Source organism: Coenobita brevimanus, chromosome 111 (genome assembly GCF_032717465.1).
Source record: "Coenobita brevimanus isolate Jiangsu-jjx chromosome 111, ASM3271746v2, whole genome shotgun sequence".
Taxonomy (NCBI): domain Eukaryota; kingdom Metazoa; phylum Arthropoda; class Malacostraca; order Decapoda; family Coenobitidae; genus Coenobita; species Coenobita brevimanus.
Window position 1 is genome coordinate 29,586,533 of NC_137064.1, and position 19,316 is coordinate 29,605,848.

The window sequence follows — 19,316 nt, forward strand, 5'->3', positions numbered from 1 at the left end:
AACACAAATTCGTAATTAGTAAGTCTCATGGTGGAAGTTTAATGGTCTGTGCTCTCTCAGAATTAGGCTACACGTATTTTGTAGGGCATTTCATGTATACTACCCCAGGTAATATATTTCTGTGATTCCTCCACAGGTGAGTTCTCATTGCTGATTGGATTCTGCAGGTGTTCTTGACAGAGACGGTGGTGAGTACCTTGATATGTATTTATCAACATTTTTTTGAATTTATTAATGAAACGAAAATAAGGGTACTATAATCTTCGGCCATTTATTCTGATTTTGCTGACTGGAGTTTCAGCCCTCAATCTCTGTTACTTAATCGAAGGACCTGGACCAAACTTGACTTCTGCTTTACTTGAAGGACTTTGACTCAACGCGCCTTTTTTTTTTTTTTTTTTTTTTTTTTTTTTTTAAAGGATCAGGACCAAACGTGACTTTTACCTTATTTGAAGGACAAATACCAAATTCGATATCAGTATTATTCGAAGTACTTTAACATGCAGCCTTCAGTGGTGCATTGTAAGATTGGTCAAGAATGAATGCCCAGTTGAATGGCGCCAAACATGGGTATAATAAGGCCAGAAACAACGATGACGATACATAAAGAGGGGACAAGGTGGGCGAGTAAGAGGTGGGGGGGAGGGGGTGCATAGTATTTGAACTGAACTCCCTGGTTATAATTACCTTTTATATTAGTTTATTCGCAGTTTCTCCAGACAGCATTATTCAGCATATGAAAAACTCTGGTGCGGAAGGAACGATATAAACTCCATCCAGTCCTTTCCTGTTTCACCGAATCAGAGTCAAGGGAAAAAAATGAAACAAGACGTCATTGGTCAGAAGGGATCGGTATGTGATTGTTTCCGAGTCCTTCAGTGCGAGAAGTATCCTTTAAGCTGAAGAAAAGCGTGTTTTGGTAGCACAGGTAGATATTAAAAGACACCTGAATGCCGAAATACAGATAGAGTAAATGCATTCAGAGAGAGAGAGAGAGAGAGAGAGAGAATGGGGGGGAATTTGAAGGGGTTAATGACTACAAACCCTAACCATGTGCTATTCATTAACCGCATTTTTGTTGTGATATACAGTGGCATTCTTACCTGGGCAGTCGATTTTCAAGCAGGAAGTGATTCTGTGGCAGCGTAAAGGTGGAATTGGCTTTGTGTATGTGCGTGTAAAATGCCTGTGTACGAAAAAAAATTGTGTGTATATCAAGTAGATTATGTGTGTGTGTGCATGGCTGGGATTGTGTGTGCGTGTCATATCAAGAGTGTGTGCGCGTGCTATATTAAAAATGTGTGTGTGTGTGTGTGTGTGTGTGTGTGTGTGTGTGTGTGTGTGTGTGTGTGTGTGTGTCATAAATCAAGACGAAAAAGAGTGGTACTGATAGTTTACTACGAGATTCAAGCCAACAGAGAGAGAGAGAGAGAGAGAGAGAGAGAGAGAGAGAGAGAGGAATGAACCCATCATGAGTTTATATGCGAAAAAAATAAAAAATAAGAAGGTAGAGTGGAAGAAAATAAAGGGGTAATTTTGTAAGAGGATTGTTACAACTTACCTTAGGATATTAAATAGAAGAAATAAAATATATAGTTCGTTGTACATATTCGTTTGTGAAATAAAGAAGATAATTACACATTGGCAACTTAACAGAAGAGAAAGTAATAGAAAATGAAAAAGAGAAGTTGATGAATTGAATAAACATGCAGGAAAAGAGGAAGTAAAAAAAAAAAGGTAAAAACGGGATAGAAAATGAAATCAGGCACAACTAATCACCTGTGAATAGATATGAGAAGAGCAGATAGGAAACTTGGAAAGAGAAAAGCTAATAAGACGGGTAATTATGTATACTACTGAAAATTAAAAGACCATGGAAAGTGGAGGTGAGAGAATGAAAGCATGCACAACTAATCATCTTTGGAATAGAAATTTGTAAGGAAAAATTTATAAAAGAAGAACTGATAACAAAACTACTATATGTGTCAAGAAACTAAGTGATCACGCAGTAATCTAATTTTTTAAGAGTGGGGAAAAAAAAAAAAGGATAGAATGAAAGTGGCAGTCTTTTAATAGAAACGTACAAACTAAAGCTTGGAAGTTCACGAAAAACAGGAGCCCAATAAACTCTTCTAGACGATTTAATTATACTTAAAATGTTATAATGAACTGATTAATTAAGACGATATAACACCCATACAGTTCAAAGTCTTTCTTAAGGTAGTGAAATCGCTTAGAGGTAGAATGAAGGGAAAAAAAAAACGTCATCGATGTGAAGAGGGTAACGTTTGGCTGCGAAATGGGAAGTTTGTAAATATGTTATAGTTAAGATTGGCCGATTTTTTTTTTTTTTTCCACGGAGATATCAACCACTACAATAAATAAATGAATAAATAAGTAAATGAATTCTGGGTGGTGTTTTGGCCGAGAATTAAGAACTTTGCGAACTTTGCTTGAACATCTAACACCAGGCGATTTCATTCAGCACAGAAGCACCCACCATAGGTAATGGGTTAATGTGAAAAGAAAAAAAAACTGTAAAATGGAGGAACTAGCCAAGAGGAATATGCACGAAAAGAGGACAGACCAAAAAGGTGAAAGAATATACTGAAAGGAAAACTCATAATTTGTTGGCAGTAATATACAGGATAATTGGACAAATAGAAGAGAAGAAAGAATAAAATGGGAACGTTGGTGACGTGATGCAAAAACATGCAATAAAACAAGGAAGAAGAAAAAAATGGTAGAAATTATGTAAAAGGAAGAAACTGATGGTGAGAGGAATATACAGGAAAAAAGGGAGGACTGTAAAAGTGAGAAATGGATGAAGTGATAAGAGAAGTATGCAAGAAAAGAGGGCAAACGCAAGTAAAAAAATGAAAATTAAGGGTAAAGGAATGAAAGCAAAGGGAACTAAGTGAATGTTCGCGTGTGCTTCTGTGGGTGTTATGGCCGGTGCTTGTGTTGGTAGATGAACCATGGTCGTTTCATTACAGCGACTTCCTGGCTTCACCGTCGCTCGATCTGACGTGCTTTAATTCTCTTATTAACCCTTTCGCCGCTCTAAACACTCTACCACATATATTTAGGTTCTAAACTGACAATTTTGATCAGCTGAGGAAAAACGAACATTTACTGGGTTTGTGAGAAAAACGCCTTCAACAAAACGAAAAGATGACTAAAGTATTTTTGGCGTAATCATGGCTCTCCCAGTGGATACCTTTTTTTTTTTTTTTTTTTTTTTTTTTTTTTTTAAGCCCAAGGACGTCATCTTTATTGTGTTCTTGTTGTAATTCCTTTACGGTTTTATGAGCTTAAGAAAAAATGATCAAATTGGAGAGGTATTATGGCTTCAGCAAACCTCTTACAACATGGCGGCTGTCCTTTGCTGAATAAAATCCTCTAGTAGCGAAGACAATGGACTCACGAAGACGTAAACATTCTAAAGGAGCTACAGGTACAAACTATACCCTTTCTTACTCTTACTTGACGTAAAATTCCCATCTCTGTCATTAATGCCGAGTCGTGAGAATAGATTGAGACTAGATTATGATGCTGATAAGAAAGAAGTCCTATGGAAAGTATGTAGGGCGCACCATTGCCTCCTTTTGCCAATGAGCTGCGTGTAATTAGCTGCAAAAGGACGAAAATCTAGGCCAAGTTAGAGTAAAAGCAGTACATGAATGGCAGCAATCGTCGTTCTTCTTTATCCGTGGAGGAGGGGCGCAGCTGTTGAGGAAACTCCTTTGAAGCAAATTATTCGTGAAACAGATTCTTCGTGTACCGATGTGGGTGTTCTTCCGATACATTCTTGATCGCCATCTTGTGATTTCCTAGTCGCGCCTTAACGCAGTGCGGTTCGAATCCAAGCTGTGACCGGAAAGATTTTTTTTTTTTTTAACACTGCCAGGGAGGTGGGTGGTCTGTCACAGCTTAAACTATATGGGTTACGGTTGCTTAGCCTTAAGTTCTCCGCAGTTCCTGCGTCCCAATCCCTCCTGCGTCCCAGTCCCTCCAGCGTCCCAGTCCTTCGTCCCCAGTCCCTCCTGCGACCCAGTCCTTTGTCCCAGTCCCTCCTGCGTCCCAGTCCCTCCTGCGTCCCAGTCCCTCCAGCGTCCCAGCCCTTCCTGCGTTCCATTTCCTCATGCGTTTCAAACCCTCATGCGTCCCAGTCCCTCATGCATCCCAGTCCCTCCTGCGTCCCATTCCCTCCTTGACCTGAGAGAGTGGCCGTTACCGATTTACATAGCCAAACGATTTTATTTTCCTCAGCGATGCCCTAACAGGAAAAGATTTAGGTCATAATCTGCAGAGAGGTAAATATTTTTAACTATGTTCCAAATACATTTTAATTGCACTCATTATAACAGTCTTTCCTAGTATGATAGGTCCGTATTCCCGTCCGTTAAGAAAGTTCCCTAACACCTCTTCCTCAGCGATTTATTTTTGGATATTGCTGATTAATATCTTTTTGTACGTTATGCAGAGTATGGCGATATTAGAAGGATTTATATAACATAGGACAGTAATAAATCGCTTACAAAGAGGTGTTAGGGAGCTTCATTAATCGACTAGGACATTTCACATTCACGTTTTGTTTTTGTCCGTTTAGTAGTTAGGACAGGGATGATGTTGGCAGTGATGATGATGATAATGATGATGACGGCGGTGATATATTTTCATCGTCCTTGGTCTGTGTTCGGCTTTTGCTAATTGGTAATCGTAGTCATTATTTTCAGTCTCGACATTTTCGCTTCCAGCCCTGCCATGGCAAACACTACACAGTGCCACATATATTTGCCTCATCGTTAAGTTTGTTGGAAATTACAGTAAGACCTTGGGAAGTACAGTATTTCTCTCTGTCTCTCTCACGTTATTTGTGCTTGCGATAGACAATTTTATTCAGCTTTTGGGACGCCTCTCGTAGTGCAGGATATATAAATAGTATTCATTAACCCATTTTCCTATTTTTTTGCCATGTTGCCTGTCGGTATTTTAGTCTTTCGCTTCTGGTCTGATATTTTCAGCTTTTTTTTTTTTTTCTTTGGTCAGGCTCAAATGTACTCCTCCTTTTCGGTCTGATGCTTCCGGTCTACTAATACCAGTCCCAGTCGAGCGTCCGGTACGATTTTTATTTATTTATTTATTTTTGTCCCATTTCTATCCATTTTTTTTCCATCTTATTTTTTTTTTTTTATCCCATTTTTCCGTCTCATGTTTTTGGTCCGATACTTTCGATCTAATTTCTCAGTGCGAGTCGAGCACCTCTCTCTCTCTCTCTCTCTCTCTCTCTCTCTCTCTCTCTCTCTCTCTCTCTCTCTCTCTCTCACTTCCCTTTGTCCAGTCCTGGGATTATTTTTATCTGATGCTTTCGATTTGTTATCCCACTCCGAATTCAGTATCATTTTTTTTTCTTTCTTTTTACCCCATGTTATTTTATTTGTCGCTTTTTATCCACTAATCCCACTTTGAGCCAAGCATCCGTTGTTGTTGTTGCTGTTTTTTAATAGTTCTTGTTTTCAATTTGATGTTTCCTGTTGGCCAAGCAATCGTTAATATTTACTCTCCTCCCCAGTTCATTTTAATTTTACCCAGAGTTTTGTTTTTAGTGCTCCTAGTCCGGCCAAGGCATCCGGTCAACACCCTACCCCCCCCCTCTCTCTCTCTCTCTCTCTCTCTCTCTCTCTCTCTCTCTCTCTGTCCAGTCGTCACGTAGCATCAGTTGGTATGGCTGAACTGCTTCTTTGTCACACTTATCGTCTGGCCGTAATAATCGTGTTTGTACCAGCGTAAGAAGAGCTTGCGTGACCCCCCACCCCTCCCCTTCTCTGGCTTCCTCCTCCTCCTCCTCCTCCTCCTCCATTATTCATTTTTGCTTCCTTTCACCAGTTTTCCCTCACTTTTCCCTTTCCTCCCTCCCGTTCCCATGTCTTATTTTGTCCATTTGTATTCTTTTCCACTCGGTTCTTTCATCGTTATTTCTTCCCTCTAACTTTTTCATTTTCATTCCTTTCCCTTTCACATCGTCTGTTCCCTGCTGTTACTTTTATCTTTCTTCCTCCAGTTCCTATTCGGTGTTCAGTCAATCCTTTTTCCTTTCGCCTCCTCTCCTACCTCATTCTGCTTACCGCGATTTTCATGATTGTTGTTCTAGTTTTTTTTTTTTTTTTTCATTATTTTTCCCCCTCCCTCTCCTTCCCACTTTTTTTTCTCCCTTTCGTACTTCTTCCTCCATTTATTCGTTATTTTCTTCTTTTTTTTCCCTTCATTCTTACATATTTTCTCCAGTAACTCTTCTTCCTCCAGTTCATTCCTTGTTTTTCCTTCTATTTTTTCCCTTCATGCTTCTTCTTTCTAGTTCTAATTTCTGGGGCTAATTCCAGGTCCTTCTTCGTTACTCCATCATTTCCACTTCTCAGCCTTTTTATCTCTTTTTCCATCCCTCCGACTTCTTTTCTCCACGTGCATCTTACTCTGATAACTTTTATTTCGTATTTCTTCGTTTTTTCCCATCTTTCCTCCTCCTCCTCTTGTCCACTTTCATCCTTTCTTGTGTTAATGCAATGTTCCCCTTCTGGTTATTATACTCTCCGTTCCACATGTTTCTTTCACTCTTTACTTATGCCCCTTTTTCTTCATCTTCTCTTTCTTAATTTCTCCATCCCTCTTTCTTCACTGTTTTCTTCAGTTTCTTTTTAATTTTTTTGTTTCTGTCTTTAGTCGTGTCCTTTATTTGTCTCTTCTGTGTTGGTCCAGTTCTGCTTTTTTTTTTTTCTTTTTTTTTTTTGCTCTATTCACCTATCTTCCAGCCCTGTTTTTATTTTTTTCTTTGCTCTTCAAGTCCTGTTTTTCCTTTCCTCTCCTCTCTTTTCTTCTGGTCCTGCTTTTTTCGTCTTTTTTCATTATGGCCTGCTTTTTTCTTCCCTCTTCTTTCTCCACTGTTTGTGTGTGTGTGTGTGTGTGTGTGTGTGTGTGTGTATCTTGCCTCTTTTCTCTATTCTACCAGACCCTCTTCATCTGTCTTGTCTTTATTCTTCCGTTAGTTTTTTTTTTTTGACATCGGTTTACTTGCAGCCCTGCTCTCTCTCTCTCTCTCTCTCTCTCTCTTTCTCTCTCTGAAGTCCTAAATTTCTGTCTTTCCTTTGCTTCCAGTCCTATTACTGTTACTCTTCTCTCCTTCCAGTCTTCTTTTGCCTCTCGCTCTCTCTTCAGTGTGATACGGTAGAACAGTCACTCGTCCAGTCACTAACCAGAGCTAAGGGTACTTAACTCGGCTGATCACATGGGAAGTGTAGTGATGAGGTGCTGGCGAAAACGGTGGTAGTAATGAAGGTAATTTATTGATGATGATGATGATGATGATGACGGCCGAGAAGTGGAATGCATATTGCTGGTTAGCGGCATGACCTGGAGGATTGTGGAACTAAATATTTTGTACTTATTCACTGTTGGAAATTAAAAAAAAAAAAAAAAAAAAAAACTTCAAGGGATTTTAAGGTTATAATGATTCTAGAACATGATTAAGTAAAGACTTTCAATACGGTGTCTTAATTTTTGATGTCCTGGATATGGATTTATACAGGATGATTAAAACTCTTTCATAAACTTTAGAAGTAGCGAAAAATGTACTGTAAACCATTTTACCTCCACATTGGAAGGGGTAGGTATTTATCTACCGTATTTTTCCTTTTTTTTTTTTTTTTTTTTTTAAAGAAGTATTTCGCATTACAGGACTGAAGTAGAGCCATCACAAATCAGTTCGTTGTTATAAGGTCCTTCGAGGCTGGAATAAATTCGTGTGGTGGGAGCATGAATGAATGAAAATTACGGCATTAAGAAAGAGTTGAACAAGACTACGACGATGAGTATTCGGTTAATGTAGCAAATTTCTGCCATACTCCAGGTACTTTAATTCAAGTTTGCTCAGGCTTTTTTTTTAATACAACACTTAGAGGTTAGCACTGTAATAAAAGAAATGAAGGCCTAGAAAATGCTCAGGATGAAAAAGAGAAGGGAGAAGAAAGAATGGAGAGATGAGAAATGGAAGATGGAAAAGAGGAGGGCCTAGAAAAGAATCGGAGGATGGAACGAAGAGAAGTATTAAGAACGGAGGGTTGGAAAGACGCGGACGATAAAAAAGAAACGAAGGTTAGGAAAGAAACTGTGAATGGAGAGGTGAAGTAGGATGAAGATGAGACGGATGGCAGAACAGACAGAGATAGGAGAAAGATCAATAAGAAATGGAGGAGTATAAGTCGACGGAGGGTAAAATAGGATTGAAGAACAGAGAGAGAAGGGATGTTGGAATGGAGCAGAAACAGAAGGTGAAGAAGAGTACAGAAGAAGAGAAGTGATAAAGGAAAAAAAACAAACGAAGTACAAAGTAAGAAACAGAAGTTGGGAACGGTAAGACAGGAGAAAAATAAAGGACGAAAAGAAACAAAGGTTGAAAAGAGGTTAAGGAGGGAAAGTTGGCATTTGGAAGCAGCCGTCAAGGAATGCCGGGAGAAGCAACAATCTTGAGCCTGTGTCCAATTGTGCCTTGTGTCCAGTTCACCGTCACGGCAGCGTAACCCTTGTTCTTGCTTGGGGAGGAGAGATGGTGATGGTGATGCTTGACCTCCAACCTCACTCATTCTCTTTTACCTTCCCTCCTCCATCCTTCTTTCTTTTCGGCTCCCTGTCCAAATTCATCTACCCCTCTTTCTCTAGCATCCTTACCTACCTTCTCGCAGTCTGCTACTACTGTTACCTTTCTGTTGGTCCACATGTACCCCCTTATCATTCACATGCTCACCTAGCTACTACCTGCCATGACTTTCCACTCTGCGATACTCACACCCTCTTCTTCCCTCCCAACCTCACCTACCCCTTCCAACCCCCCACCTGTCACCCATCTTTCCCATTCACACTTAACCCTTCCAATCCCAACTCTTCCCCCTATCTCTCGCATTCTCACCATCCTCTTCCACCCCTCATTCCACTTCCCCTCCCCCCTTCAACACCTCCACACCCGATAACACCTCCCTCCCCGTCCCTCTCGCCTCTCACCTGATAATACGTGGGAATTATACCTGTGGGTGTTCGTGCGTGGTCCAGCGAATACTCGTGAACACTGCCCTTATCTCCCAGTATCTTGAACACACCTGGAATTTTTAGCCATGTTGAAGTTTTCAGAATGCTCCTGAACTTTAGTTGTAGATTTAAAGCCCTACCTGATTGAATATTGCTCACCGCGTATTGTTAGCCCCCCCCCCCTTCTCTGTCTGTCTGTCTGTCTGTCTGTCTCTCTCTCTCTCTCTCTCTCTCTCTCTCTCTCTCTCGCACACACACACACACACACACACACACACACACACACACACACACACACACACACACACACACACACACACACACACACACACACTCTCTCTCTCTCTCTCTCTCTCTTTGTATCTCTCCTGCATGCACAGGGACCCTCTATCTCTGTCATCCTCTTAGGCCGTCATTTGGGTAAGTTAACATCTGTATTGTGTTATTTTTTTATGCAAACGACCAAATATTAAAGAAATGTATGAAGGACATGTTAAGATGTGATTTGCAAAATATATCGCTAAAGAACACGTACAAAGGAACCCCCTAAACCCACAGAAGAGAACCCTCCGTCTCAGTAACCCTGCTCCTACACTCAGATCTTAGGCCATTTTTTACATCCAGACCCTTGCATCCTTCACCCCCTACCTCCCTCGCACACACGCACTAGCCCTTTATCTTGCAAACCCCAAATGTTCCTGATCTTGCAAACCCCAAATGTTATTGATCTTGCAACCCCCTCATGCCACTCTGCCTTCTCTTAGCCCCACAAACCAACTGTCATGGGAAAAAAATACCTCTTAACTCTGCACCTTCTTCATCCCACTCATCATCCACCACCACACTTTCCACTTACCTTCCTACCACACTCCCATTTCTCTTCTGCACTCCCCACACATCACAGTCCACACCATCATTTCCTCCCATTACCCACACGCTGTATCATCATTGTATTACTCGCAGCTTCCACATCTTCCTTTCAGTCTGCTCAGTTTTCCTCCCTCTTCAGTTTGTCTCATAATATTTGTTTAGCTCCTTCCCACATTTTCTTAAGTTTCACCTAACATGCATCCAATTTACCTCCTTGAGTATGTAGGTCCTAAGACGTTCTTTTTCTTCATTCTGGTTGCTCCTTCTTTTTTTTCCATTCTTGGTTGCTCTTGACAGTCATATTTAGCCATGAAGGGAATACTCAGACGGAAACGCTGAGGTTAATTTTCTTTCCATATACTGCGTAAATTTTTCTTTACTACTTTCGACTTTATTTCCCCCACAGTTTATTGGCATCTTTTTTGTTTTACCTCAGTTTTCTTCCAGTGCATTCACACAAGTTTCCTTTTGGCTCCATCTCTCTCCGTTGATGGTCTCTCTCCCTCTCATTACCGCCTCTTCTCCATCATATCATTCCTACATCACCACGCCTCGCTCCACATCCCCCCACAGCCATTCTCTCACCTCTGCCTTTTCGACACATTTCTACACACGCTTCTTCACACTAACTAGGTCCTCACACCCACACGGGTACTCATGCCCCTCACACATTTCCACACACTCCCTCTTCACACACAAGTGGTTGGAAACGTGGGCCACTAACCAGAAGGACGCAAGATCTTGAGCTGGGACAGGGAGCAGTGTGGTGATTTGAATTTCTTTAAAACATTATTGACAGCTACTGGCATTCCATACAAAACCTCCCCTTCATAAAATTACGAGAGTCCTGAATGAGACAGCCTCAGTATTGACGGTGGGTATAAGCGCCCCAGCGGTGATAGGATGCGTGTGTGCGCCGTCTGTAACTTTCGCCAGGGAGTGAGGAAAAAATTATCAATGTTATACCAAGTAAAACACACACACACACACACACACACACACACACACACACACACACACACACACACACACACACACACACACACACACACACACACACACACACACACACACACACACACACACACACACACACACACACACACACACACACACACACACACACACACACACACACACACACACACACACACACACACACACACACACTAAAGCTCCCCAACCTCTAAATTTCCATTCCTCAGTGAGTCACGGCCAGTGCCACTTTCATAGATCTGCTTTCCCTATTGGTTATGTCTCTCATGATCTTTTCTCTCATCATTGTCTCTCTCAGATAGATGTTCCTACACAAGCCCTTTCATACAGACTCTCTCATCCAACACCTTTCACATCCGTTCTTTTACACTCCTACCCTCCAGATCCTTCGCACACCCTTCTCACCTCACGCTCACACCTCTCAGATAAAATCCCCTCCTTTCTTGCCTCCATTTCCCAAATCCTTAGTAAGCCATCCCACATTCCCTTTCATTGACCGCATGTTTCCATTAATCATACATGTTTCACATACCAACACTTACCCATTTCAGATAACGCACCCCCTCCCTTTTTCACTCCTCTCGCATTCGAAGCCTCTCACACCCACTTACCTCATAATTCCACCCCTCTCAGAGATCCCAACACACGCAATGTCCTTGTCATCCCCCTTAATCAACACCCCTCTCACCCCATGCTCCTTTCGCTCTTCTTTATCTCGCACTTACCCCTCTTAAATATAAGCCTCATTCCTGATGCCATTTCTTATTCCCTCTCATACACCTGCTTGTGCCTAGCAATATTTCCCTCATCCCCTCATACTGATTGTTAACCCTCCTTACCAAACACCCCCCCTCGCTTCCCATTACCTTCTAACACCGAGGTCCCTCCCATACTCCTCTCACATCACCCCCCCCCAACCCCTTTGCACATCGTCTCACTCCCTTCCCCTTCCCCTCACACCACCAAATCCCTTTCACACCCGTCTCGCCCATCACTCACGTCCCGAAACCCACTTACAGATCTCTCACACCCCTCCTTCACAGTCCTGAAGTACAAGCCCCCATCCTCCTTTCTCGGTGAATCACCCCACATCCACGTAGACCTGTTTGTCCCCACTGATATTGTCTCCCTACCCCTTTCAAGTAATCCTCTACTCCCATCCCTCTCAAGCGCTCCCTCTCACTCTCATATGGTAACACCCTTCTTACACTCTCCCTCATACCCTCTCATCTCAAAGCCTCTCTCACTCCGTTACTGACTAGCACTTGACCCTCAATAAAAGCCTCACCCACGCTGCTCACACCCTCCCCTTAACCTCTTACAACCAGAACTTTCTTACTCCCCCCTCAGATAATCGTCCCCGCCCCACCTGGCCTTCCATTCCGCATCAAGTCTCCCGCATAACCCCTGATAGACCTGTATGTTCCTAATAGTGATACCGTATCCCCCTCACCCCTTTCGTATAACCCCCTCACCCCTCATGCATACTCGCCATCGCATCTCCCCTCAACCAACAACTCTCAGCCCCCCCTCCCTCTTAATTTCTCATTCCCTTCTCAGATATTCCCCACTTCACCCCTGTCACATCCTCCCCGCTCCCCCTCACATACCCTTCCCGCCTCACGCACACGCCTCTCAGATATTGGTCACCCCCCTATCGCCTTCATTCCCGGTGAGTCATCGCACATCCCCCCATCATAGACCTGCTTGTCCCCACTAATAATATCTCACGCACGACCAGTATTACATCCCAGGGGAGAGGAAAAAACATTACCCTCTTCCTGTGACGTGGTGTTCTGTTGACCGCCACACTGACACTCACTCCCCCACTCCATCATTCTTACACCATCATTTTCATTCGCTCGACCAATCTCACTCTTCGTCTAGCTGGATCATTCTCTGGTTCATTCCTTCACTCACTTTCACTCATCCACCCGTCCCTTATGCACTCATTCAATACCTCTCCCACCCACTCATATATGCATTCTGTTTTACTTATTTACTCTTTGTCATAACACTGCGGTATCGGTGAACGGCTAATTCTCTCGGATTTTGGGAGTTCATACTCAGCTTAACGAAGCATGATATTTTTAGATTCTCAGACAATGCTGGTAATATTTTATCAGCACAGTTGATGCTCGAGATGATAATATTTTGGACACTGAAAGTAATCTTAATAGGGAAGCTTTCATGGTAATTAGTCTAAGAAGCATTACTCAGGGACTTCCTTTTTCCCCAGTCTTTCTCCCTCCTTCTTCCCTATATCTTTTCTTATCTTCCTCCTCCTACCTACCACTACTTCCTCTGCTCAGTTTCTCCTTCCTCCTCTCTCTGTACCGTCGCTTCTCTTCCTCTCTCTGCTCTAGTAGTCTCTCCTCTACTGCCATTCTACCTCCTACCCAGCCATATCGTTTTCCACCCATTACCACCCCTATTCTCTGTCTCATCCTTATTTTTGTCTCTCATCTCTCCAACTTTTCTTTTTGTTCCTTCAGTTCCTCTCTTCTTACCCGTCCTTTCCTTGCCATTTCTCGTTCTGTGTTGCCTTTCTTCCCCTTCTCCTTCGTCTGTCGTTCTCCTCTTTTCCCATATCTATCTTATCATCTTTTTTTCTCTTTCCCCTGTTCCCTTCTCTCCCTGCTTCCTCGTGTTCGTACCGTATACCTCTCTCTCTCTCTCTCTCTCTCTCTCTCTCTCTCTCTCTCTCTCTCTCTCTCTCTCTCTCTCTCTCTCTCTCTCTCTCTCTCTCTCTCTCTCTCTCTCTCTCTCTCTCTCTCTCTCTCTCCTTTATGGTTCTCACTTTGCTTTCCCCTTTCTCCCTCTGCTTCTTTCATCTCGTTCCTTTACCCTCTTTCAGTTTCCCAAGCCTTCATTCTCCCACTCGCCCCTTCATTCTCCTCCTCTCATTTACCTCTCCTTGTCTTCCTCCCTCTCCCTTTCTTCATTTTTTCCCTGCCTCCACTTCCTTTTTTCTTCCTGCCTCCGTTCTTCCTTTTTTTCTTACTGTGTCCTCTCCTTCCCGCCTCATCCTGCCCTGCTCGTGTCGTTTTAATGATGCGACCATGACTGGATATCCTGTAGGCAGACGACAGAACGCCATATCCTTCCGCAGCTGGTCGTTCATCCCACATGCTCCTTCTCCCCAACCCCTCTGTTTCCCCCATTTTCCTCCTCCCCTCCCTCCTCTCTCCTCTTTCCCCTACCCTTCCTCTCTCTCACCCTTCCTCATCCCTTCCTATCCTTCCCCCTCTCCTCCCTTTCTCCTCTCTTTCCCCTCCCCGCCCCTCTCTCTCACCTTTTCCACCCTCCTCCTCTCCCCCTCTCTTTTCTTCCCATTCCCCTCTCTCTTTCTCCTTCTTCCCCTTTCCAACTTTCTTTGCCCTCTTTCCCTCTTCCCTTTCCCCTACCTGTCTCTTCCTTGCTCCTCCTCTCCCTCACTGTCGCCGTTTCCCCTTCCCTCCCCTCACTTCTTTTGCATCAGTCGTAACCCTGGGCTGTTGGAAAGAGAAAGGGAAAGGTGAAAGAAGTATGGGAGGGAGAAGGAAGAAAGAGGGATGGGATGGGAGGGAAAGAGAGGGAGTAGAAGAGAAAGGGAAGGGGAAGGGAAAGAGAGAGAATGGGGGAGGAGGAAGGAGGTGAGGAGAAGAAGAGGGGAAAGGGCAAAAAAAATGGAAGGAGGAGACGGAGAGGGCAGGAAGTAGTTAAGAAAGTGAAAATGAAGGAAGACAGAGAGAGAGAGAGAGAGAGAAATTTGGGGTGGGCATAGGATCAAGAGATGATGAGGAGGGAGGAGGGAGTGAAGGAGGGAAGGAAAGGAAGGGGAAGGAGAAGTGGGAAAGATCGTAGAGGACAGAGCTAAGGAGAGGGAAGGTAGGTAGGGAGAGATAGGGTGGTGAACAGAGGGAAAGGTAACCAAAGAGGAAAGGGAAAGGAGGATTTGATGGGAGGTGTGGAGGGAGAGGAAAAAAACACAGAGTGGGCAGTAAGTAGGAAGGAGAAAAGATTTGAGGCTGGGAGAGGAAGGATGAAGGAAGAGGAAGGATGAAGTAAATGGAGGGGAAGAAGGAAGTAGGAAGAGAGGGGGGGGAAAGTTGTTAGGATGAAAAGAGAGGAATGAAGGGGAGAATGGAGTGGGAAGAGAAGACAGTGAAGGAGGAAGAAAGGAGAAGGAGAGGAAAGTGGAGTGACAGTAAAGAGTAAGATGAAGGGAATGTGGAATTTGCAGCGAGGGGATGTGAGGGGATAGGAGTTGATGAATAGGGGTGTGCAAGAGAGGGAATGAAAAGGTGTAGTATGGGAGGGTAAGTGAGGAGGGAAGTAGGTGAAGCGTGATGGGATGGGGAGTGTGACAGTGAAAAGTAGGTGAAGTGGGAGAGGGAATTGGTGTGTACTTTTGGGGGAGTAATTGAAGTAGGAGGGGAAGAGGCTTGGGTCATGAAGTGAAGATGACGAGTGTAAATGGAATATGGGAGAGCTGTAGGGTGTACTATAGGTGTGCGTAGAGATTGAGGGGCACAGCTTAATACTTAGGGAAGGTGAAATAATGTGATTGGTGTTTGGAAGAGGCACAAAATAAGTTGTGGGGTATTTCTTTAAATATTTCAGTAACAAAGGTCTCCCCTGAGCTCAAGAAGATCCTCTCACGGCAACAAGAATTAAAGCAAAAAAATATACGAAATGGATTAAAAGAGACCACTTCACTACGAGAGCTCGCCCTTGACCTGAATAAAATCGTCTGTTGGCATCAAGAACACTTAGCCACATCGAACTGGATGGGTTGCGGGAGATTTTTTTTATCTACTATATTGTGAGAGGTCTTTCCTTAGCTCTGTTGAATCGTCTGGCGGAAGTAAGAATAAAACAAAGGGAGAAGGTGAGAATGAGTCTGGTAAGAGAGAGGATATGATCAGAGAGGAAAAAGAGGACTGGAAGAGAGAACCTAACCTTGTCTGACCTCTCAGTGTCACCTCTCTTAGCTTTGTCTAAACCTTACTGATTCTACCAAACAACACCTAACCTAGCCTATTCTAAGTCACCGTCTTATCTTACCGTATCCAGCCTAACCTTACAGATTAAAATACCCCATTCTAAATTAGGCATCTCGCCTCACCTTATGCAGCCTAACCTAATCTAAACTATAGTAACTGAACCTAATCTACAGTATTCTAACTTTCCACTGAAGCACCTAGCCTAATTTAACCTACACTAACTCAGCTTAACCAAGAGAAGAGTAGAGTTATTGTGGTTGGGAGGTCTGTGTGTAGGTGGAAGGAAGAGGAAGAGGATTTAGCTGCTACGGTAGGAAAAGGATATGGGGTGAAGTGCGTGTGTGTGGGGAGGGAGGGAGGAAGAGTGACTGGGCATGTGGGATTTTTTTCGTGTGTGTGTGTGTGTGTGTGAGAGAGAGAGACAGACAGACAGAGAGAGAGAGAGAGAGAGAGAGAGAGAGAGAGAGAGAGGCACACCTACTGGATGGATGGCGAAATTGAAGAGAGGAAACTAAAATTTAGGTGTTTGGAAGAAATAACATTGGGAAGGGAGGAAACAGCAAAGGAAGTATTATTTCTTGGGGAAAAGGAGGAAAATAAGGGAAAGGGAATGGAGGGATTTATTTATTCCTTTATTTTTATTTCAGATCAGCATGGTCTCATTTGTCTTGTGATATTCTTCTTCCCCTACAGTACGATGAATATATACTTATTAATTTGTATACTTTATTCATTTATTTATTTCAACACAGGGTGATTTTTTTTTTTCGCTCAGAGAAAGTGCAGTGGACAGGTAAATAAAACTAAGTACGAAGTTTTCGTTGTTGCTGCTGCCAAATTATTTTATTGAGCATAAGGAAGTCTTCATAATAAAGGAAATTACAGTTTTGCGTTTTTGAATTCCAGTGATATATACTTGATAAATGGCTTCATAGGCATTCTGCAGAGGTAAATATTTGTGTTCGTCCTCATTTCGTTAACAAACAGTTTTGTTGTTTTCGTAATAGTGTTTCCTCATTTCGAAGTTATCTTCGTCATCATCATCAGTCATCATCATCATCAATCATCAGCGTTGTTTTTATTATGGTAATCCAGGATAATCAGGGAGCTCCACTCATACGTGCAACCTTATTCATCTTTCTCTCCTTTGTTTGGCCACCACTTCCTTCCTCACCATCCCTTTCTCCCACTCTGCCTAACTGCCCCTCTTCCGTCCTTCCCTTTTTCCCACCCTACGTACCTTCCCCACTCTTCCCCCTCCCCTGTCCATCGTTGTCCCCCACCTGTTCCTCCCTCTTCCTCACTTCCACCCTTCCCTCCTTCCTATTGTGTCTCTTCTTTCTTCCCACTTATCGCTCTTCCTTTCCCACTTCTCTCCTTATTCACTTTCCCTTCTTTTGTCCTCCCCATCTTCCCCACCACTACCCAGCTTATTTCTCCCTACTTGTTATTCCTTCAGTTACAGGTGCTTTCTTACTTTCTCCTATATCCCTTCCCCATTCTTTTCCACCTCTTCAACCTTTTACTTTCCCCTCCTTCCCCTTTTCACCTCTACCTCTTCCTCTTTCTTTTTCAACGCTTTCCTTGTTTCCTCCAGCTTTCTGCTTCATCTGTTCTCACTTTCAGCTCCACCTTTCTCTCTGCTCGACCTTTTCTTGCCTTTCTTTCTCCTCCACCTTTTCCCCATCTTACTCCTCCACCCTTTCCTCATTTCTCCTTACTCCTTTTCCCCGTTCTCTTCCATCTTTCCCCTCTTTCTTTCTTCCCCACCCTTACCCTCCCCCCTTCTTCTCCACCCTTTCTCCCTTTCGTTCTCCCACCTCTTCCCCTGTCCTTCTTCCTCACCTTCCTTCCCCTCTTCTTTTCTCCCCACTTGTCCATCCTTTCTCTCCCACTTGTGCCCTCTTCCTCTCACCACCTGTCTCCCTTTTCTCACCCACATTTTCCTTTTCTTTCCTACCTTTTCCAACTTCTGTCCTCCCTATCAGTTCTCGTTCTTTCTCCCCAAACGTAACCTTGTCTTCCCAACCGTAACCCTTTCTCCCACACCCGGTCCTCCGTCCTATCCATTTGGCTTACCATACTTCCACTGTTTGTGTCCTTATTTCCCACTCTGCCTGTCTCCTTTTCTTCCTTACATCCCTCCGCCCCCGTCTCTCCCACTTGTGCTCCCTCCTGCCTCCCCACTTGTCTAGCCCGTTCTCCCCCACCTAACCCCTCTTGTTCTATCCCCTGTTGTCCCCCTTTCCTCTGCTGCTTATGCCTTCTATTTCCTTTGCACATGTCTCCCAGTTTTCCCCTGCTTGTTCTCCCATTTATCCACCATCCTTCCTCCTCCCCAGCTGTGCCACCTTTATCTCACCTGCATCCCTATTCTCATCCCCATCTATTCCCCTCCGATCTTTAGCCTCACCTGTCTCCCCTTCTCCCCCACCTGTTTCCAGTCTTCCTACTCGCCCCCTCCCTTTCTCCACCACCTGTCACCCGTTTCTCCCTTACCAGTTTCCCGTTTCTTTCCTACCTGTTGCCCCTTTCTCACCCGCCTGTACCGTCTTTGTCACCCACCTGTTTCACCTTTCCTCGCTTTCTCTCCCGCCTATCTCCACTTTCTCCCCCACCGGTTCCAACATTTCTTCCATCCTTCTTGTCCCCTTTGCCTCCGTACCTGTACCCCCATTCTCCTTCGCCTTTGCATCTTCTTCCTCCTCTATCATCCTCCCTTTCTTCCCCACCTGTACCCTCTCTTTCTTCGCAGCCGTACCCTCTCTTTCCTCCTCTTTAACCTATGGTCAGTCAATAAAGATTACAGTTGAGCACAAAGAACCGTTCCTCAGCTCCCTTCCGCCCCCCACCTGTCCCATATTTTTCAGGTATATGTACTTCTAATCCCATTCTCTCCTTCCTCCACTTTTAGTTTTCTTGTTATAGTCGCGGCACGCGACTCTGAGGTTGTTATTATCGTGCCCTGGCAACCTACCATTCAAAAATGCGTCTGATTTCGTGTATAAGATGAGACGCATGTGATTCGTGTATACTATGTTCGTGTATAATAATATTTGTGTAAAATATATTCGTGCATAATAATGTGATTAGTGTATAATATGATACGAAATGGGATGCACTTTTGAATGATAGGTTGCCAGGGTACGATAATGACACCCTCAGAGTCGTGCGCCGCGACTATAGTATGATCTTCACCCCCCCACACTTCCCCCCATATCCCCCCCCACACACCACCACCACCGCCGACGTCACCGCCACCGACGCCCCTGCCCCCGTCACCTCTCTCCCTTCCACTCCTGCATTATTCCTCGCTGTGTCCAAACACCTTTTTCTCTTCAGTATTTCATTTTCTTCTTTCAGTCTTCTTCCCTACTTTACCTGTCT